The sequence below is a fragment of the Cryptomeria japonica genome, unplaced genomic scaffold (assembly GCF_030272615.1).
Source record: "Cryptomeria japonica unplaced genomic scaffold, Sugi_1.0 HiC_scaffold_100, whole genome shotgun sequence".
Taxonomy (NCBI): domain Eukaryota; kingdom Viridiplantae; phylum Streptophyta; class Pinopsida; order Cupressales; family Cupressaceae; genus Cryptomeria; species Cryptomeria japonica.
The window spans coordinates 67501-90000 of record NW_026728922.1 but is presented as its reverse complement, the minus strand read 5'-3'; the positions used below and the strand labels follow the sequence as shown (position 1 = coordinate 90000).

The window sequence follows — 22500 nt, the reverse complement described above, 5'->3', positions numbered from 1 at the left end:
CCGCCAAGGAAATGGCACAAGCACACACACACAAGCATCCTCGGAAGAGGACAGTTCGAGTGACAGGTCAAATCCAAGAGTTCCGAAGACTACCTCCAGGAACAATCGGGAACAAGACCGATTACAAGTCGTCGAGTCTGTTACTGGGCGAACACGAGATGCGCACAGGAAATCGATCAGCCCTCACAATGGCCCAAGGCCAGAGATCGGACTGCTACGATTTACCCCAACAATCATCGTGCCACTCTTCGCAGAGAGGTGATAGACGCCAACGAGCCCGCGCATAGCAATCGAGGTGTAAAAAGGGCGTTGAAGGCAGGAAGCCTGGACGAAAGAGGCTACGAGGTCACCTCGAAGCGGTCTAAGAATCGGGCGCACTTGGGGCGACTACCAGTGCCAACCCCTTATCCCGCGGTGCGTCCGACACACAGAAATTTCCAAGGCGGCCAAGGAGCCTCCCCGCATAGCAATCGGGGTGTGAGGTTACGGATGCAGCATTGATAGCAATCGAGGTGTGAGGCGAAGGATGCAGAAGTGAGAGCCGAGGGATGTAGCAGAGATAGCAATCGGGGTGTGTGATGCAGAAGAGATAGCAATCGAGGTGTGCGGTGGGAAGGGCCCAGCAGCCAGAATGCATGAAGCGACGGATGAAGCAGTGATGACAACCGGGCTGTGAGGAGAGGAGGGATGCAGCCAAGAAAGCAATCAGGGCTCGAGGCAAGGGATGCATCAAGGATAGCAATCATGTTGTGAGGCGAGATTCCAAAGGCTAAACGTGAGAGGCTGCAGGGTCGACTCAGAGAGGTCTATGCATGTGAGAGGCTGAAAGCAAGGTCGACTCGGAGCGGTCTATGCATCGGGCGCGCTTGGGGCGACTACCAGTGCCAACCCCTTATCCCGCGACGCGTCCGACAAAGAGAACGTTCCAAGGCGGCAGAGGAGGTTACCAGCCGAAGGATGCAGTAGCAATAACAGGTATAGTTCCGCGGCGGCCGAGAAGACTCACCGCATAGGAATCGGGATGCGAGGCGAGGGATGCGGCGGGAAGGCCCCGACGGCTAAACGGAAGAGGCTGCAGGGCCGCCTCGGAATGGTCCAAGCATCGGATGCGATTGGGACGACTACCAGTGCCAACCCCTTATCCCGCGATGCGTCCGATACACAGATAGTTCCAAGGCGGCCGAGGAGCCTCACCGCATATCAATCGGGGTGCGAGGCGAGGGATGGGGCGGGAAGGCCCCAACGGCTAGACGGAAGAGGCTTCAGGGCCACCTCGGAATGGTCCAAGCATCGGACGCGCTTGGGGCGACTGCCAGTGCCAACCCCTTATCCCGCGATGCGTCCGATACACAGATGGTTCCAAGGCGGCCGAGGAGCCTCACCGCATAGCAATCGGGGGTGCGAGGCGAGGGATGGGGCGGGAAGGCCCCAACGGCTAGACGGAAGAGGCTTCAGGGCCGCCTAGGAATGGTCCAAGCATCGGACACACTTGGGGCGACTACCAGTGACAGCCCCCTATCCCGCGATGCGTCCGATACGAAGATGGTTCCAAGGCGGCCGAGGAGCCTCACCGCATAGCAATCGGGGTGCGAGGTGGGGGATGCGGCGAGATGGCCCCAACGGCTAGACGGAAGAGGCCACAGGGCCGCGTCGGAATAGTCCAAGCATCGGACGCGCTTGGGGCGACTACCAGTGACAACCCCTTATCCCGCGATGCGTCCGATACGAAGATAGTTCCAAGGCGGCCGAGGAGCCTCACCGCATAGCAATCGGGGTGCGAGGTGGGGGATGCGGCGAGATGGCCCCAACGGCTAGACGGAAGAGGCTGCAGGGCCGCCTCGGAATAGTCCAAGCATCGGACGCGCTTGGGGCCACTACCAGTGACAACCCCTTATCCCGCAATGCGTCCGATACGAAGATAGTTCCAAGGCGGCCGAAGAGCCTCACCGCATAGCAATCGGGGTGCGAGGTGGGGGATGCGGCGAGATGGCCCCAACGGCTAGACGGAAGAGGCCACAGGGCCGCCTCGGAATAGTCCAAGCATCGGACGCGCTTGGGGCGACTACCAGTGACAACCCCTTATCCCGCGATGCGTCCGATACGAAGATAGTTCCCAGGCGGCCGAGGAGCCTCACCGCATAGCAATCGGGGTGCGAGGCGAGGGATGCGGCGAGATGGCCCCAAAGGCTAGACGGAAGAGGCTGCAGGGCTGCCTCGGAATAGTCCAAGCATCGGACGCGCTTGGGGCGACTACCACTGCCAACCCCTTATCCCGCGATGCGTCCGATACACAGATAGTTCCGAGGCGGCCGAGGAGGTGGGGGATGCAGCGAGATGGCCCCAACGGCTAGACGGAAGAGGCTGCAGGGCCGCCTCGGAATAGTCCAAGCATCGGACGCGCTTGGGGCGACTACCAGTGACAACCCCTTATCCCGCGATGCGTCCGATACACAGATAGTTCCGAGGCGGCCAAGGAGCCTCACCGCATAGCAATCGTGGTGCGAGGTGGGGGATGCGGCGAGATGGCCCCAACGGCTAGACGGAAGAGGCTGCAGGGCCGCCTCGGAATGGTCCAAGCATCGGATGCACTTGGGGCGACTACCACTGCCAACCCCTTATCCCGCGATGCGTCCGATACACAGATAGTTCCAAGGCGGCCGAGGAGCCTCACAGCATAGCAATCAGGGTGCGAGGCGAGGGATGCGGCGAGAAAGCCCCAACGGCTAGAGGGAAGAGGCTTCAGGTCCGCCTCGGAATGGTCCAAGCATCGGACGCGCTTGGGGCGACTACCAGTGACAACCCCTTATCCCGCGACGCGTCCGATACACAGATAGTTCCAAGGCGGCCGAGGAGCCTCACCGCATAGCAATCGGGGTGCGAGGCGAGGGATGCGGCGAGAAGGACCCAACGGCTACACGGAAGAGGCTTCGGGGCCGCCTCGGAATGGTCCAAGCATCGGACGCGCTTGGGGCGACTACCAGTGACAACCCCTTATCCCGCGACGCGTCCGATACACAGATAGTTCCAAGGCGGCCGAGGAGCCTCACCGCATAGCAATCGGGGTGCGAGGCGAGGGATGCGGCGAGAAGGACCCAACGGCTACACGGAAGAGGCTTCGGGGCCGCCTCGGAATGGTCCAAGCATCGGACGCGCTTGGGGCGACTACCAGTGACAACCCCTTATCCCGCGACGCGTCCGATACACAGATAGTTCCAAGGCGGCCGAGGAGCCTCACCGCATAGCAATCGGGGTGCGAGGCGAGGGATGCGGCGAGAAGGACCCAACGGCTAGACGGAAGAGGCTTCGGGTCCGCCTCGGAATGGTCCAAGCATCGGACGCGCTTGGGGCGACTACCAGTGACAACCCCTTATCCCGCGACGCGTCCGATACACAGATAGTTCCAAGGCGGCCGAGGAGCCTCACCGCATAGCAATCGGGGTGCGAGGCGAGGGATGCGGCGAGAAGGACCCAACGGCTAGACGGAAGAGGCTTCGGGTCCGCCTCGGAATGGTCCAAGCATCGGACGCGCTTGGGGCGACTACCAGTGACAACCCCTTATCCCGCGACGCGTCCGATACACAGATAGTTCCAAGGCGGCCGAGGAGCCTCACCGCATAGCAATCGGGGTGCGAGGCGAGGGATGCGGCGAGAAGGACCCAACGGCTAGACGGAAGAGGCTTCGGGTCCGCCTCGGAATGGTCCAAGCATCGGACGCGCTTGGGGCGACTACCAGTGACAACCCCTTATCCCGCGACGCGTCCGATACACAGATAGTTCCGAGGCGGCCGAGGAGCCTCACCGCATAGCAATCGGGGTGCGAGGCGAAGGATGCGGCGAGAAGGACCCAACGGCTAGACGGAAGAGGCTTCGGGTCCGCCTCGGAATGGTCTAAGCATCGGACGCGCTTGGGGCGACTACCAGTGACAACCCCTTATCCCGCGACGCGTCCGATACACAGATAGTTCCAAGGCGGCCGAGGAGCCTCACCGCATAGCAATCGGGGTGCGAGGCGAGGGATGCGGCGAGAAGGACCCAACGGCTAGACGGAAGAGGCTTCAGGGCCGCCTCGGAATGGTCCAAGCATCGAACGCGCTTGGGGCGACTACCAGTGACAACCCCTTATCCCGCGACGCGTCCGATACACAGATAGTTCCGAGGCGGCCGAGGAGCCTCACCGCATAGCAATCGGGGTGCGAGGCGAGGGATGCGGCGAGAAGGACCCAACGGCTAGACGGAAGAGGCTTCAGGGCCGCCTCGGAATGGTCCAAGCATCGGACGCGCTTGGGGCGACTACCAGTGACAACCCCTTATCCCGCGACGCGTCCGATACACAGATAGTTCCGAGGCGGCCGAGGAGCCTCACCGCATAGCAATCGGGGTGCGAGGCGAGGGATGCGGCGAGAAGGACCCAACGGCTAGACGGAAGAGGCTTCAGGGCCGCCTCGGAATGGTCCAAGCATCGGACGCGCTTGGGGCGACTACCAATGACAACCCCTTATCCCGCGACGCGTCCGATACACAGATAGTTCCGAGGCGGCCGAGGAGCCTCACCGCATAGCAATCGGGGTGCGAGGCGAGGGATGCGGCGAGAAGGACCCAACGGCTAGACGGAAGAGGCTTCAGGGCCGCCTCGGAATGGTCCAAGCATCGGACGCGCTTGGGGCGACTACCAGTGACAACCCCTTATCCCGCGACGCGTCCGATACACAGATAGTTCCGAGGCGGCCGAGGAGCCTCACCGCATAGCAATCGGGGTGCGAGGCGAGGGATGCGGCGAGAAGGACCCAACGGCTAGACGGAAGAGGCTTCAGGGCCGCCTCGGAATGGTCCAAGCATCGGACGCGCTTGGGGCGACTACCGTTGCCAACCCCTTATCCCGCGATGCGTCTGATACACAGATAGTTCCGAGGCGGCCGAGGAGCCTCACCGCATAGCAATCGGGTTGCGAGGCAGATTATTGGGAAGGGAACCCCCTGGGATGCGGCTCAAGCAGTGCCCAAAGGGACTGGAATGCGGAATCACATCGAGAGACCCAAATGCTATACGAGGGCTCAAATCGAATTATCGATTTGGCCACGACATGGACGCATCGGAACGACTACCTTTGCCGAACCACTCGCAATTGCATCCATACCGAAACCAATAGACATTTCCGTTAGAGCCCTCGCATAGCATTCGGGAATCTCGCATGCCCCTCTAAATCGACCAATGCTGGCGCTCAATGAAAATCCGAGCGCTACCACCGTTCGAGCGCCAGCATTGGTCGAGTTAGAGGGGCACGGGGGAGAATGCTCCAGTCAACACCTCCCCTATATAAGTTATTTGTCCGATTCTCGCACAACCGTAGTCTGCCTCGTCGAATCAAACAACGGTCCCAGATTCCGACTTCCGTTCCGTAGAGACCCAAAAGCTAGATGGAGGCTCGCAAGAAAGAGAGTCGGCGCATAGCAATCGGGTTTCTCGAACGTTTAGGGACCGAGCTCACTTGCGGATAGGGCAAAATCCGCCAAGCAACCCAAAAGCTAGACGGGGGCTCGAATCGAATCGCCTAGGCGGCCACAACAACGACGTGTTGGATCGACTACCAGTGCCAAACCATTCAGCAAGACTAGTCTGTGTCGAGGCCGGATAGAGATTCTCAGAGAGCGCCCGCATAGCATTTAGGAGACCTGCCGCGTCCCTCACACTCGACAAATGGTGGTGCACGTTTATAAATCCGAGCGATCCCAACCCTTTCAAGCACCAACATCGGTCGAGATAGAGGGGCACGGAGGGGGCTGCGTGAGACAACACAGTCCCCTATATAAGTTATTTGTCCGATTCTCACACATCCGAAGAATGGTCATCAAATCGGACAACAGCCCAAACTTCCGACTTCCGTCCCAGAAAGCCCAAGAGCTATCTAAAACGTTCATGGCCGGAACTCGATCGCGGCTATACCAGTCCGCCAAGCAACCCAAAAGCTAGACTGGAGCTCTAGTCGAATCACCTCTGTGGCCATTGCAAGGACGTGTTGGAGCGACTACCATTGCCGAACCATTCCGCAGGTCGAGTCCATACCAAGGCCGCATAGAGATTCACGATGAGCTCCTGCATAGCAATCAGGAGACTTGCCGTGTCCATCACAATCGATAAATCCTGGTGCAAGATTTTTGCATCCGAGCGCTCCAACCAGTCGAGCACCAGCATCAATCGACATAAACGGGCACGGGGGGAGGATGCTCGAGAACACTACCTCCCCTATATAAGTTATTTGTCCGATTCTCAAGCAGCCGAAGTCTGGTCATCGAATCGGGTCAAAGACCACAACTTCCGACTTTACCCACAATGCAAGTCATCGAATCGAACATCGGCCCCCGAGTCGGACTCCATGCGTATGTCAGGTCATCGGACCCAAATTCCGCCTTCCTGCGCATGGCGGGCCATCAATATCAACTCGGTCATCGGACCCAAACTCCGCCTTTTTGCGTATGGCACGCCTTCAAATCGGTCATCGGACCCAAATTCCGCCTTCCTGTGCATGGCGGGCCATCAACATCAACTCGGTCATCGGACCCAAATTCCGCCTTTCTGCGCATGGCACGCCATCAACTCGGTCATCGGACCCAAATTCCGCCTTCCTGCGCATGGCAGGTCATCGGACACAAATTCAGACCTCGCCAATATGCCTACGTATCGAATCGGTCATCGGACCCAACTTCCGACTTCATCCATACTGTAGGGTCTTTGAGGTTGGCGCGGTGCGCTCAACCCAGGGAGTCGACCCATCGAAGCATACACCTCCCCTATATAAGCTATTTGTCCGATTCCCACACCTGTGTAGTTTGCACCTCTGACCAGGACATCGACCCCAACTTCCGAACTCGACTGCAACGACGGCACCAGCGCCTTGGTGCGCACCTTGCGACGCACAGTCCCAACATTCGCCTTCCTGCACATGGCAGGTCATCGGACCCAAATTCCGACCTCGCGAGTATGCCTACATATCGAATCGGTCATCGGACCCAACTTCCGACTTCATCCATACCGTAGGGTCTTTGAGGTTGGCGCGGTGCGCTCAACCCGGGGAGTCGACCCAACGAAGCATACACCTCCCCTATATAAGCTATTTGTCCGATTCCCACACCTGTGTAGTTTGCACCTCCGATCAAGACATCGACCCCAACTTCCGAACTCGCCTCCAACGACCGAACCAGCGCCTTGGTGCGCACCTTGCAACGCACAGTGCCAACATTCGCCTTCCTGCACGTGGCAGGTCATCGGACCCAAATTCCGACCTCGCGAGTATGCCTACATATCGAATCGGTCATCGGACCCAACTTCCGACTTCATCCATACCGTAGGGTCTTTGAGGTTGGCGCGGTGCGCTCAACCCGGGGAGTCGACCCAACGAAGCATACACCTCCCCTATATAAGCTATTTGTCCGATTCCCACACCTGTGTAGCTTGCACCTCCGATCAGGACATCGACCCCAACTTCCGAACTCGACTAAAAAGACCGCACCAGCGCCTTGGTGTGCACCTTGCAACGCACAGTGTCAACATTCGCCTTCCTGCACATGGCAGGTCATCGGACCCAAATTCCGACCTCATGAGCATACCTACTAATCGAATTGGTCATCGGACCCAACTTCCGACTTCATCCATACCGTAGGGTCTTTGAGGTTGGCGCGGTGCGCTCAACCTGGGGAGTCGACCCATCGAAGCATACACCTCCCCTATATAAGCTATTTGTCCGATTCCGACACCTGTGTAGTTTGCACCTCCGCTCAGGACATCGACCCCAACTTCCGAACTCGCCTGCAACGACCGAACCAGCGCCTTGGTGCGCACCAAAAGTGCGCACTTTTGGAGGGCACTTTTGTGCGCTCCAAAGGTGCGCACTTTTGGAGGGCACTTTTCTGCGCTCCAAAGGTGCGCACTTTTGGAGGGCACTTTTTGGAGGGCACTTTTCTGCGCTCCAAAGGTGCGCACTTTTGGAGGGCACTTTTTGGAGGGCACTTTTCTGCGCTCCAAAGGTGCGCACTTTTGGAGGGCACTTTTTGGAGGGCACTTTTCTGCGCTCCAAAGGTGCGCACTTTTGGAGGGCACTTTTTGGAGGGCACTTTTCTGCGCTCCAAAGGTGCGCACTTTTGGAGGGCACTTTTTGGAGGGCACTTTTCTGCGCTCCAAAGGTGCGCACTTTTGGAGGGCACTTTTCTGCGCTCCAAAGGTGCGCACTTTTGGAGGGCACTTTTTGGAGGGCACTTTTCTGCGCTCCAAAGGTGCGCACTTTTGGAGGGCACTTTTTGGAGCTCCAAAGGTGCGCACTTTTGGAGGGCACTTTTTGGAGGGCACTTTTCTGCGCTCCAAAGGTGCGCACTTTTGGAGGGCACTTTTGTGCACTCCAAAGGTGCGCACTTTTGGAGGGCACTTTTCCTGTGCTCCAAAGGTGCACACCTAGGTGAGCACCTTCGACCACACCTTGTAGCACACCAAACTCTGACTTTCGACTTCATCCGCAATGCAGGGTCTTTGAGGTTGGCGCAATGCGCACAACCAGGGGAGTCGACCCATCAAACCCAACACCTCCCCTATATAAGCTATTTGTCTGATTCTCATACATGCGTAGCCTGCAGGAGCAATTAGGACATCGACCCCAACTTTCGGCTTCTAAACGAAAACAAGGTCTTTGAGGTTGGTGTAATGCGAACAACTAGGGGAGTCAACCCATCAAACCCAACACCTCCCCTATATAAGCTATTTGTCTGATTCTCATACATGTGTAGTCTACAGGAGCAATTAGGACATCGACCCCAACTTTTGACTTCTTAACGAAAACAAGGTCTTTGAGGTTGACGTAATGCGCACAACCAGGGGAGTCGACCCATCAAACCCAACACCTCCCCTATATAAGCTATTTGTCCGATTCTCATACATGTGTAGCCTGCAGGAGCCATTAGGACATTGACCCCAACTTTTGACTTCTTAACGAAAACAAGGTCTTTGAGGTTGGCGTAATGCGCACAACCAAGGGAGTTGACCCATCAAACCCAACACCTCCCCTATATAAGCTATTTGTCTGATTCTCATACATGTGTAGCCTGCAACAACGATTAGGACATCCACCCCAACTTCTGAATTCGTCTGCGTTGACCGCACCAAAGGTGCACGCCTTGGTGCTCACCAAAATCCGACTTCCGACTTCTTCTGCTATGCGGGGTCTTTGAGGTTGGCGCAGTGCGCACAACCAGGGGAGTCAACCCACCGAATGCAACACCTCCCCTATATAAGCTATTTGTCTGATTCTCATACATGCGTAGACTGCAGCAATGATTAGGACATCCACCCCAACTTTTGACTTCTTAAACAAGACAGGGTCTTTGAAGTTGGTGCAGTGCACACAACCAGGGGAGTCGACCCATCAAACGCAACACCTCCCCTATATAAAGCTATTTGTCCGATTCTCATACGTGTAGTCTGCAGCAGCGATTAGGACATCGACCCCAACTTCCGAATTCGTTTGCATTGACCGCACCAAAGGTGCACGCCTTGGTGTGCACCCTGGAGTGCACTTTGGTGCTCACCTCGGTGCACACTTTGGTGTGCACCTCGGTGTGCACCAAAGGTGCGCACCTTGGAGCGCACCAAAGGTGTACACTTTGGAGCGCACCACATAGGGTCTTTGAGAGGTTGGCGCAGTGCGCACACCAAGGTGGGTGTTGAGGTGCGTGCCGAGGTGGGTGGGTGCTAGGGTGCGCTCCATGGTGGGTGCCAGGGTGGGTGCGTGCTAGGGTGGATTCCAAAGAGGGTCATAGGGTGGGTGCCAAGGTGGGTTGGTGATATAGTGGGTTCAAAGGTGGGTACTAGGGTGGGTTCCAAGGTGGGTCACAAGTTGGGTGCCAGGATGCGTGGGTGTTAGGTTGGGTGCCAAGGTGGGCTCCTGCGTGGGTGGGTGCTAGGGTGGGTTTCAAGGTGGACGCGAGGGCGGGTGCCAAGGTGGGTAACAAGTTGGGTGTTAGGATGGGTGAGTGCTAGAGTGGGTGCCAAGGTGGGTGGGTGCTAAGGTGGATGCCAAGGTGGTTCACAGGGTGGGTGGGTTCTAGGGTGAGTTCCAAGGTGGGTCACAGGTTCAGTGCTAGGGTGGGTGTCAAGGCGGGTGTCGAGGTGCCTGGGTGCTAGGGTGTGGATGCCAATGTGGGTCATAGGGTGGGTACTAGGGTGGGCTGCAATGTGGGTGCCAAGGTGGGTAACATGCTCGGTGGGTTCTAAATTGGGTGCCAGGGTGGGTGTGCACCCACCTTGCCCGAGGTGGGTGCCAAGGTGCCAGTGTGGGTGGGTGCTAAGGTGGATGCCAAGGTGGGTGAGAAGGTGGGTGATAGGTTGAGTGGTAGGATGGGTGGGTGCCAAGATGGGTCACAGGGTGGGTGCAAGGGTGGGTAGGTGCTAGGGTTGGTGTCAGGGTGGGTGGGTGCTAGGTTGGGTTCCAAGGTGGGTGCGAGGGTGAGTGTCAAGGTGGGTCACAGGTTAGGTGCTAGGATGGGTGAGTGCTAGGGTGCAAAGGTGCCAGGGTGGGTGCTAGGATGGGTCGATGCTAGGGTGAGTGGCAAGGTGGGTCCACAAGTGTCAAGGTGGGTGCCGAGGTGGGTGCCAAGTCGGCGACTGCTATGGTGGATGCCAAGGTGGGTCACGGGGTGGGTGCCAAGTTGCTAGGTTGGGTTCCAAGGTGGGTGCCAACGTGGGTGCTAGGGTGCGTGGGTTAAAGGGTGTGTCACAACGTGGGTGCCAGGATGGGTGCGCACCCACACTGGCCAAGACGGGTGCGGGTGCAAGGTTGGGTTCCAAGCCCGGTCACAGGCTGGGTGCTAGGATGGGTGGGTGCCAAGGTGGGCACCAGGGTGGGTGCACCCACCCTGGCCAAGGTGGGTCACGGGGTGGGTCCTAGGGTGGGTAACGGGGTGGGTACTAAGGTGCGTGCCAAGGTGGGTCATAGGGTGGGTGCCAAGGTGGGCACCAGGGTGGGTGTGCACCAACCCTAGCCAGGGTAGGTCACGGGGTGGTTGTCGGGGTGGGCGTCAAGGAGCCAAGGTGGGTGGCAAGTAGCCAAGTTGCGTGCCAAGGTGGGTGTCGGGGTGGGTGCCAAGGATCCAAGGTGGGTGCCAAGGAACCAAGGTGGGTGTCTGGGTGGGTGCCGAGGTGGGAGCCAGGGTGGGTCCCAAGGTGAGTGCAAAGGTGGGTGCCAGGGTCAAGGTGAGTGCCAATGTGGGTTCCAAGGTGCCAGGGTCAGGGTGAGTGCCAATGTGGGTTCAAAGGTGCTAAGTTGGGTGCGAGGTTGGGTGCGAGGGTGGGTGGGTGCCAAGGTGTGCTAGGTGGAAGCCCGGGTGGGTCGGCATCCCATGGGTGTCGAGTTGGGTGCCTGATGGGTGCTTCTTGTCAAGTTTTAGTCGTCGGGACTCATTTCGAGCCTTAGAGGTCGTTTCTTGTCCGGTTGCCCTGTCTTCGACCTGGGAACCCAATTTTGGTCCTCGGGTCCCATTTTTTTTTGTCTCGCATCCCACTTTTGGCCTGTGGCCTTTTCGGGGTCGATTCTCGTTTTGGGCATCAGAGCATGTTTCTTCTCCTAAAACCCAATATTTGTTTATTAAGTCTCGGAACACATTTTTGTTCTCGTGGACCCATCATGGGTCTTGGAACGCATTTGTGGTCCTTGGGTCCCATTTTGCATCCCGAAACTTGTGTTTTGGTGCTTGATCCCTATTTTGGGTGCCCACCTTGCACCAAGTGCGCACCCGGGGCAAACCGAGCGCCTTGGTGCACCGGGGCAAGATCGAGCGTGCACCCGAGGCGCCCCGAACATGCACCAAGGTGCACTCGGCCCACATGTGAGCGCAGGTCGTTGCGCCCGAGGTGGTGTGTGGGCACCGCGTTGCAGACGGGACACTGCACGCACACGACGCCCCCTCCAGGTGCACGCACGTAGGCCGGGCCGGGTGCACACCCGACGCCCTAGCAAGGTGCGCGCACCCGGGCAGGGCTCACACTTGGCGAACGGGGCGCACTTCGCGAGGGAGGGTGTGCACCTCGACGGGGGTGGGTGGCCGGGGTGGATTCGCACGTGGGTCGCGGTTTGCTAAGTACACACTGCGACAAGCTCATAACGGGTGCGATCATACCAGCATTAGTGCACCGGATCCCATCAGAACTCCGCAGTTAAGCGCGCTTGGGCCGGAGTAGTACTGGGATGGGTGACCTCCCGGGAAGTCCCGGTGTTGCACCCTTTTTTAGTTTTTCGCCGGGCGTCGCAATGCTATTTGAATAAACCTTTTGCCCGTTTGCGTTCTCGTCGGGGCCGGGCCGGGCCGGGGTGCGCTGCCCGCACTACCGCGCGCGCGGGGGGCGACACCGAGCGCGCACCCGAGGCACCCCGAGCACACAGGCCACGGTGCAACCCGGGCGTTGTGCGCGCACCCCGGTGCGCCCGAGGTGCTGCGCGCGCACCCAGGTGAAATCGGTGTGCACCTCGGCCAGTGCGCGCTCGGTCGAGTCGCGCACGTTGGCCAAGGTGCACGGTGATGTTTCTTACTCTAAGGTTCTGCACCAGACGCCCGGGACAGGTGAGCGAAGCTGGGCGGGGCCGGGTGCGCGGCCGGGGCAGGTGCACGCAGCTGGAGAGAGCTTTGGAGCACACTTCGGAGCGCACCAATGATGCGCTCCATTCAAAAGTTTCCTGAAAAGGCAAAAAAAGTTGAGATTATAGAATTTCCCACTTGAGAGATTGTAAAAAAAAAAAATTTAAAATGAAGGAAACGCGGGTGCCAAGGTGTGCGCAGCCCAGCCAAGGTGTGCGCACCAAGGCGCCCACCCTGGCGAAGGTGCACGCAAGGTGCGCACCCGAGGCAAACCGGACAATTAACCCAACTTTCGACTTCGCGCGCACCTTGGAGCGCACTTCGGAGCGCTCCTTGGTGCGCACCAATCTTGGGCACCTCGGAGTGCACCATGGCGCCCACCAAGGTGCGCACCCGGGGCAAACCGAGCTCCGACTTCGTGCGCACCTTGGAGCGCACGAAAGGTGCGCACCATGGCGCCCACCAAGGTGCGCAGCCCAGCCAAGGCGTGCGCATCAAGGTGCGCACCCTGGCGAAGGTGCGCACCCGGGGCAAACCGAGCTCCGACTTCGTGCGCACCTTGGAGCGCACAAAAGGTGCGCAACCCAGCCAAGGTGTGCGCACCCCGGTCAAACCGAGCTCCGAATCGTGCGCACCAGAGGTGCACGCCATCGTGCGCACCTTGGAGCACACTTCGGAGCCCTCCTTGGTGCGCGCCGATGTTGCGCACCTCGGAGCGCACCCGGGGAAAACAATGCAATTAACCCGACTTTCGACTTCGTGGGCACCTCGGAGCGCTCTCGGGTTCGCACCTCGGAGCACACCGAGGTGCGCACCTTTGATGCGCTGCCTTCACCAATTTCCAGAAAAGGCAAGAAAACATTGAGAAGGTGTGCGCACCGAGGTGCCCACCCTGGCGAAGGTGCACGCGAGGTGCGCACCCGGGGCAAACCGGGCTCCGACTTCGTGCACGCCGCACCTTGGAGCACACTTCGGAGCGCTCCTTGGTGCGCACCAGGGCGCGCAACCCAGCCGAGGTGCCCACCCCGGCGAAGGTGCACGCGAGGTGCGCACCCGGGGCAAACCGGGCTCCGACTTCGTGCACGCCATGGTGCCCACCGCGGCGAAGGTGCACGCGAGGTGCGCACCCGGGGCAAACCGGGCTCCGACTTCGTGCACGCCGCACCTTGGAGCACACTTCGGAGCGCTCCTTGGTGCGCACCATGGTGCCCACCAGGGCGCGCAACCCCGCCGAAGGTGCACGCGAGGTGCGCACCCGGGGCAAACCGGGCTCCGACTTCGTGCACGCCGCACCTTGGAGCACACTTCGGAGCGCTCCTTGGTGCGCACCATGGTGCCCACCAGGGCGCGCAACCCCGCCGAAGGTGCACGCGAGGTGCGCACCCGGGGCAAACCGGGCTCCGACTTCGTGCACGCCATGGTGCGCACCGCGGCGAAGGTGCGCACCCGGGGCAAACCGGGCTCCGACTTCGTGCACGCCGCACCTTGGAGCACACTTCGGAGCGCTCCTTGGTGCGCACCAGGGCGCGCAACCCAGCCGAGGTGCCCACCCCGGCGAAGGTGCACGCGAGGTGCGTACCCGGGGCAAACCGGGCTCCGACTTCGTGCACGCCGCACCTTGGAGCACACTTCGGAGCGCTCCTTGGTGCGCACCATGGTGCCCACCAGGCCGCGCAACCCAGCCAAGGTGTGCGCACCAAGGTGCACGCGAGGTGCGCACCCGGGGCAAACCGGGGTCCGACTTCGTGCACGCCGCACCTTGGAGCACACATCGGGGCGCTCCCGGGTTCGCACCGGCGTTGCGCACCGTGGTGGGCACCTCGGAGCACACCAAGGTGGGCAGCGAGGTGCGCACCTTTGATGCGATGCCTTCACTAATTTCCATAAAAGGCAAAAAAAAAACGAGATTTTAAAATTTCCGTTTTGAAAGATAGTGAGAAAAAGGGAATGCTGGTGCCATCTTGAGCCCGCCCTGGTGCGCAGCCCAGCCAAGGTGTGCGCACCAAGGTGCCCACCCTGGCGAAGGTGCGCGCCCGGGCAATTAACCCAACTTCCAACTTCGCGCGCGCCAGGGTGGGAGCGCACCCAACAACCGGGCCTGGGAAGAGCCAATGCGAGAAACCCCACCAAACGCTCTGACAAAAAAAGAGGGGGCGCTCCAGTAACCCCGCTTCGGAGCGCACCCTGGGCAAACCCAGCCAAGGTGCCCACCCCGGCCAAGGTGCAGGCGAGGTGCGCACCCGGGGCAAACCGGGCTCCGACAACGTGCACGCCGCACCTTGGAGCACACTTCGTAGCGCTCCCGGGTGCGCACCTCAGAGCACACCAAGGTGGGCAGCGAGGTGCGCACCTTTGATGCGCTGCCTTCACTAATTTCCAGAAAAGGCAAAAAAAAAAGGAGATTTTAAAATTTCCGTTTTGAAAGATAGTGAAAAAAACGGAACGCGCGTGCCATCTTGAGCCCGCCCTGGTGCGCAGCCCAGGTAAGGTGCCCACCCTGGCAAAGGTGCGCACCCGGGCAATTAACCCTACTTCCGACTTCATGCGCGCCAGGGTGGCAACCGGGCCTCGGAAGAGCCAATGCGAGAAACCCCACCAAACGCTCCGACAAAAAAAGAGGCGGCGCTCCAATAACCCCGCTTCGGAGCGCAGCCGGGGCAAACCCAGCCAAGGTGCCCACCCCGACGAAGGTGCACGCGAGGTGCGCACCCGGGGCAAACCGGGCTCCGACAACGTGCACGCAGCACCTTGGAGCACACTTCGAAGCACTCCCGGGTGCCCACCGGCGTTGCGCACCGTGGTGGGCAGCGAGGTGCGCACCTTTGATGCGCTGCCTTCACTAATTTCCAGAAAAAGGCAAAAAAAAATGAGATTTTAAAATTTCCATTTTGAAAGATAGTGAAAAAAAAGGAACGCGGGTGCCATCTTGAGCCCGCCCTGGTGCGCAGCCCAGGCAAGGCATGCGCACCAAGGTGCCCACCCGAGGTGCACACCCGGGGCAAACCGGGCTCCGACTTCGTGCAGGCCGCACCTTGGAGCACACTTCGGAGCGCTCCTTGGTGCGCACCATGGTGCCCACCAGGGCGCGCAACCCAGCCAAGGTCTGCACACCAAGGTGCCCACCCCGGCGAAGGTGCACGCGAGGTGCGCACCCGGGGCAAACCGGGCTCCGACTTCGTGCACGCCATGGTGCCCACCGCGGCGAAGGTGCACGCGAGGTGCGCACCCGGGGCAAACCGGGCTCCGACTTCGTGCACGCCGCACCTTGGAGCACACTTCGGAGCGCTCCTTGGTGCGCACCATGGTGCCCACCAGGGCGCGCAACCCAGCCAAGGTGTGCGCACCAAGGTGCACGCGAGGTGCGCACCTGGGGCAAACCGGGGTCCGACTTCGTGCACGCCGCACCTTGGAGCACACATCGGAGCGCTCCCAGGTTCGCACCAGCGTTGCGCACCTTTGATGCGCTGCCTTCACTAATTTCCAGAAAAGGCAAAAAAAAACGAGATTTTAAAATTTCCGTTCTGAAAGATAGTGAAAAAAACGGAACGCGGGTGCCATCTTGAGCCCTTCCTGGTGCGCACCCCAGGCAAGTTGTGCGCACCAAGGTGCCCACCCTGGCGGAGGTGCGCGCCCGGGGCAATCCGGGCTCCGACTTCGTGCACTGCATGGTGCCCACCAAGGCGCGCAACCCAGCCAAGGTGCCCACCGCAGCGAAGGTGCACGCGAGGTGCGCACGCGAGGTGCACACCCGGGGCAAACCGGGCTCCGACTTCGTGCACGCCGCACCTTGGAGCACACTTCAGAGCGCTCCTTGGTGCGCACCAGGGCGCGCAACCCAGCCGAGGTGCCCACCCCGGCGAAGGTGCACGCGAGGTGCGCACCCGGGGCAAACCGGGCTCCGACTTCGTGCACGCCATGGTGCCCACCGCGGCGAAGGTGCGCACCCGGGGCAAACCGGGCTCCGACTTCGTGCACGCCGCACCTTGGAGCACACTTCGGAGCGCTCCTTGGTGCGCACCATGGTGCCCACCAGGCCGCGCAACCCAGCCAAGGTGTGCGCACCAAGGTGCACGCGAGGTGCGCACCCGGGGCAAACCGGGGTCCGACTTCGTGCACGCCGCACCTTGGAGCACACATCGGGGCGCTCCCGGGTTCGCACCGGCGTTGCGCACCGTGGTGGGCACCTCGGAGCACACCAAGGTGGGCAGCGAGGTGCACACCTTTGATGCGATGCCTTCACTAATTTCCATAAAAGGCAAAAAAAAAACGAGATTTTAAAATTTCCGTTTTGAAAGATAGTGAGAAAAAGGGAATGCTGGTGCCATCTTGAGCCCGCCCTGGTGCGCAGCCCAGCCAAGGTTTGCGCACCAAGGTGCCCACCCTGGCGAAGGTGCGCGCCCGGGCAATTAACCCAACTTCCAACTTCGCGCGCGCCAGGGTGGGAGCGCACCCAACAATCGGGCCTGGGAAGAGCCAATGCGAGAAACCCCACCAAACTCTCTGACAAAAAAAGAGGGGGCGCTCCAGTAACCCCGCTTCGGAGCGCACCCTGGGCAAACCCAGCCAAGGTGCCCACCCCGGCCAAGGTGCAGGCGAGGTGCGCACCCGGGGCAAACCGGGCTCCGACAACGTGCACGCCGCACCTTGGAGCACACTTCGTAGCGCTCCCGGGTGCGCACCTCAGAGCACACCAAGGTGGGCAGCGAGGTGCGCACCTTTGATGCGCTGCCTTCACTAATTTCCAGAAAAGGCAAAAAAAAAAGGAGATTTTAAAATTTCCGTTTTGAAAGATAGTGAAAAAAACGGAACGCGCGTGCCATCTTGAGCCCGCCCTGGTGCGCAGCCCAGGTAAGGTGCCACCCTGGCAAAGGTGCGCACCCGGGCAATTAACCCTACTTCCGACTTCGTGCGCGCCAGGGTGGCAACCGGGCCTCGGAAGAGCCAATGCGAGAAACCCCACCAAACGCTCCGACAAAAAAAGAGGCGGCGCTCCAATAACCCCGCTTCGGAGCGCAGCCGGGGCAAACCAAGCCAAGGTGCCCACCCCGACGAAGGTGCACGCGAGGTGCGCACCCGGGGCAAACCGGGCTCCGACAACGTGCACGCAGCACCTTGGAGCACACTTCGAAGCACTCCCGGGTGCCCACCGGCGTTGCGCACCGTGGTGGGCAGCGAGGTGCGCACCTTTGATGCGCTGCCTTCACTAATTTCCAGAAAAAGGCAAAAAAAAATGAGATTTTAAAATTTCCGTTTTGAAAGATAGTGAAAAAAAAGGAACGCGGGTGCCATCTTGAGCCCGCCCTGGTGCGCAGCCCAGGCAAGGCATGCGCACCAAGGTGCCCACCCGAGGTGCACACCCGGGGCAAACCGGGCTCCGACTTCGTGCAGGCCGCACCTTGGAGCACACTTCGGAGCGCTCCTTGGTGCGCACCATGGTGCCCACCAGGGCGCACCCGAGGCAAACCGGGCTCCGACTTCGTGCACGCCGCACCTTGGAGCACACATCGGAGCGCTCCCAGGTTCGCACCAGCGTTGCGCACCTTTGATGCGCTGCCTTCACTAATTTCCAGAAAAGGCAAAAAAAAACGATATTTTAAAATTTCCGTTCTGAAAGATAGTGAAAAAAACGGAACGCGGGTGCCATCTTGAGCCCTTCCTGATGCGCAGCCCAGGCAAGTTGTGCGCACCAAGGTGCCCACCCTGGCGGAGGTGCGCGCCCGGGGCAAACCGGGCTCCGACTTCGTGCACTGCATGGTGCCCACCAAGGCGCGCAACCCAGCCAAGGTGCCCACCGCAGCGAAGGTGCACGCGAGGTGCGCACCCGAGGTGCACACCCGGGGCAAACCGGGCTCCGACTTCGTGCACGCCGCACCTTGGAGCACACTTCAGAGCGCTCCTTGGTACGCACCAGGGCGCGCAACCCAGCCAAGGTGCTCACCCCGGCGAAGGTGCACGCGAGGTGCGCACCCGGGGCAAACCGGGCTCGGACTTCGTGCACGCCGCACCTTGGAGCACACATCGGAGCGCTCCCGGGTTCGCACCAGCATTGCGCACCTTTGATGCGCTGCCTTCACTAATTTCCAGAAAAGGCAAAAAAAAGAAAAAAATGAGATTTTAAAATTTCCGTTTTGAAAGATAGTGAAAAAAACGGAACGCGGGTGCCATCTTGAGCCCGCCCTGGTGTGCAGCCCAGGCAAGTTGTGCGCACCAAGGCACCCACCCTGGCCAAGGTGGGTCACGGGGTGGGTCCTAGGGTGGGTAACGGGGTGGGTACTAAGGTGCGTGCCAAGGTGGGTCATAGGGTGGGTGCCAAGGTGGGCACCAGGGTGGGTGTGCACCAACCCTAGCCAGGGTAGGTCACGGGGTGGTTGTCGGGGTGGGCGTCAAGGAGCCAAGGTGGGTGGCAAGTAGCCAAGTTGCGTGCCAAGGTGGGTGTCGGGGTGGGTGCCAAGGATCCAAGGTGGGTGCCAAGGAACCAAGGTGGGTGTCTGGGTGGGTGCCGAGGTGGGAGCCAGGGTGGGTCCCAAGGTGAGTGCAAAGGTGGGTGCCAGGGTCAAGGTGAGTGCCAATGTGGGTTCCAAGGTGCCAGGGTCAGGGTGAGTGCCAATGTGGGTTCAAAGGTGCTAAGTTGGGTGCGAGGTTGGGTGCGAGGGTGGGTGGGTGCCAAGGTGTGCTAGGTGGAAGCCCGGGTGGGTCGGCATCCCATGGGTGTCGAGTTGGGTGCCTGATGGGTGCTTCTTGTCAAGTTTTAGTCGTCGGGACTCATTTCGAGCCTTAGAGGTCGTTTCTTGTCCGGTTGCCCTGTCTTCGACCTGGGAACCCAATTTTGGTCCTCGGGTCCCATTTTTTTTTGTCTCGCATCCCACTTTTGGCCTGTGGCCTTTTCGGGGTCGATTCTCGTTTTGGGCATCAGAGCATGTTTCTTCTCCTAAAACCCAATATTTGTTTATTAAGTCTCGGAACACATTTTTGTTCTCGTGGACCCATCATGGGTCTTGGAACGCATTTGTGGTCCTTGGGTCCCATTTTGCATCCCGAAACTTGTGTTTTGGTGCTTGATCCCTATTTTGGGTGCCCACCTTGCACCAAGTGCGCACCCGGGGCAAACCGAGCGCCTTGGTGCACCGGGGCAAGATCGAGCGTGCACCCGAGGCGCCCCGAACATGCACCAAGGTGCACTCGGCCCACATGTGAGCGCAGGTCGTTGCGCCCGAGGTGGTGTGTGGGCACCGCGTTGCAGACGGGACACTGCACGCACACGACGCCCCCTCCAGGTGCACGCACGTAGGCCGGGCCGGGTGCACACCCGACGCCCTAGCAAGGTGCGCGCACCCGGGCAGGGCTCACACTTGGCGAACGGGGCGCACTTCGCGAGGGAGGGTGTGCACCTCGACGGGGGTGGGTGGCCGGGGTGGATTCGCACGTGGGTCGCGGTTTGCTAAGTACACACTGCGACAAGCTCATAACGGGTGCGATCATACCAGCGTTAGTGCACCGGATCCCATCAGAACTCCGCAGTTAAGCGCGCTTGGGCCGGAGTAGTACTGGGATGGGTGACCTCCCGGGAAGTCCCGGTGTTGCACCCTTTTTTAGTTTTTCGCCGGGCGTCGCAATGCTATTTGAATAAACCTTTTGCCCGTTTGCGTTCTCGTCGGGGCCGGGCCGGGCCGGGGTGCGCTGCCCGCACTACCGCGCGCGCGGGGGCGACACCGAGCGCGCACCCGAGGCGCCCCGAGCACACAGGCCACGGTGCAACCCGGGCGTTGTGCGCGCACCCCGGTGCGCCCGAGGTGCTGCGCGCGCACCCAGGTGAAATCGGTGTGCACCTCGGCCAGTGCGCGCTCGGTCGAGTCGCGCACGTTGGCCAAGGTGCACGGTGATGTTTCTTACTCTAAGGTTCCGCACCAGACGCCCGGGACAGGTGAGCGAAGCTGGGCGGGGCCGGGTGCGCGGCCGGGGCAGGTGCACGCAGCTGGAGAGAGCTTTGGAGCACACTTCGGAGCGCACCAATGATGCGCTCCATTCAAAAGTTTCCTGAAAAGGCAAAAAAAGTTGAGATTATAGAATTTCCCACTTGAGAGATTGTAAAAAAAAAAAATTTAAAATGAAGGAAACGCGGGTGCCAAGGTGTGCGCAGCCCAGCCAAGGTGTGCGCACCAAGGCGCCCACCCTGGCGAAGGTGCACGCAAGGTGCGCACCCGAGGCAAACCGGACAATTAACCCAACTTTCGACTTCGCGCGCACCTTGGAGCGCACTTCGGAGCGCTCCTTGGTGCGCACCAATCTTGGGCACCTCGGAGTGCACCATGGCGCCCACCAAGGTGCGCACCCGGGGCAAACCGAGCTCCGACTTCGTGCGCACCTTGGAGCGCACGAAAGGTGCGCACCATGGCGCCCACCAAGGTGCGCAGCCCAGCCAAGGCGTGCGCATCAAGGTGCGCACCCTGGCGAAGGTGCGCACCCGGGGCAAACCGAGCTCCGACTTCGTGCGCACCTTGGAGCGCACAAAAGGTGCGCAACCCAGCCAAGGTGTGCGCACCCCGGTCAAACCGAGCTCCGAATCGTGCGCACCAGAGGTGCACGCCATCGTGCGCACCTTGGAGCACACTTCGGAGCCCTCCTTGGTGCGCGCCGATGTTGCGCACCTCGGAGCGCACCCGGGGAAAACAATGCAATTAACCCGACTTTCGACTTCGTGGGCACCTCGGAGCGCTCTCGGGTTCGCACCTCGGAGCACACCGAGGTGCGCACCTTTGATGCGCTGCCTTCACCAATTTCCAGAAAAGGCAAGAAAACATTGAGAAGGTGTGCGCACCGAGGTGCCCACCCTGGCGAAGGTGCACGCGAGGTGCGCACCCGGGGCAAACCGGGCTCCGACTTCGTGCACGCCGCACCTTGGAGCACACTTCGGAGCGCTCCTTGGTGCGCACCAGGGCGCGCAACCCAGCCGAGGTGCCCACCCCGGCGAAGGTGCACGCGAGGTGCGCACCCGGGGCAAACCGGGCTCCGACTTCGTGCACGCCATGGTGCCCACCGCGGCGAAGGTGCACGCGAGGTGCGCACCCGGGGCAAACCGGGCTCCGACTTCGTGCACGCCGCACCTTGGAGCACACTTCGGAGCGCTCCTTGGTGCGCACCATGGTGCCCACCAGGGCGCGCAACCCCGCCGAAGGTGCACGCGAGGTGCGCACCCGGGGCAAACCGGGCTCCGACTTCGTGCACGCCGCACCTTGGAGCACACTTCGGAGCGCTCCTTGGTGCGCACCATGGTGCCCACCAGGGCGCGCAACCCCGCCGAAGGTGCACGCGAGGTGCGCACCCGGGGCAAACCGGGCTCCGACTTCGTGCACGCCATGGTGCGCACCGCGGCGAAGGTGCGCACCCGGGGCAAACCGGGCTCCGACTTCGTGCACGCCGCACCTTGGAGCACACTTCGGAGCGCTCCTTGGTGCGCACCAGGGCGCGCAACCCAGCCGAGGTGCCCACCCCGGCGAAGGTGCACGCGAGGTGCGTACCCGGGGCAAACCGGGCTCCGACTTCGTGCACGCCGCACCTTGGAGCACACTTCGGAGCGCTCCTTGGTGCGCACCATGGTGCCCACCAGGCCGCGCAACCCAGCCAAGGTGTGCGCACCAAGGTGCACGCGAGGTGCGCACCCGGGGCAAACCGGGGTCCGACTTCGTGCACGCCGCACCTTGGAGCACACATCGGGGCGCTCCCGGGTTCGCACCGGCGTTGCGCACCGTGGTGGGCACCTCGGAGCACACCAAGGTGGGCAGCGAGGTGCGCACCTTTGATGCGATGCCTTCACTAATTTCCATAAAAGGCAAAAAAAAAACGAGATTTTAAAATTTCCGTTTTGAAAGATAGTGAGAAAAAGGGAATGCTGGTG

General features: G+C 60.6%; 2 non-coding genes across 2 annotated transcripts; both read left to right on the top strand.

Annotated features, from left to right (window-relative positions):
• The first annotated feature begins 12138 nt into the window (after positions 1–12138).
• Positions 12139–12257, top strand: LOC131865027 (5S ribosomal RNA). Its single transcript, XR_009363754.1, has one exon. It is a non-coding gene; the product is annotated as a 5S ribosomal RNA (ribosomal RNA).
• A 7818-nt stretch (positions 12258–20075) lies between these two features.
• Positions 20076–20194, top strand: LOC131865034 (5S ribosomal RNA). The gene has a single exon (XR_009363761.1). It is a non-coding gene; the product is annotated as a 5S ribosomal RNA (ribosomal RNA).
• Positions 20195–22500: the final 2306 nt, after the last annotated feature.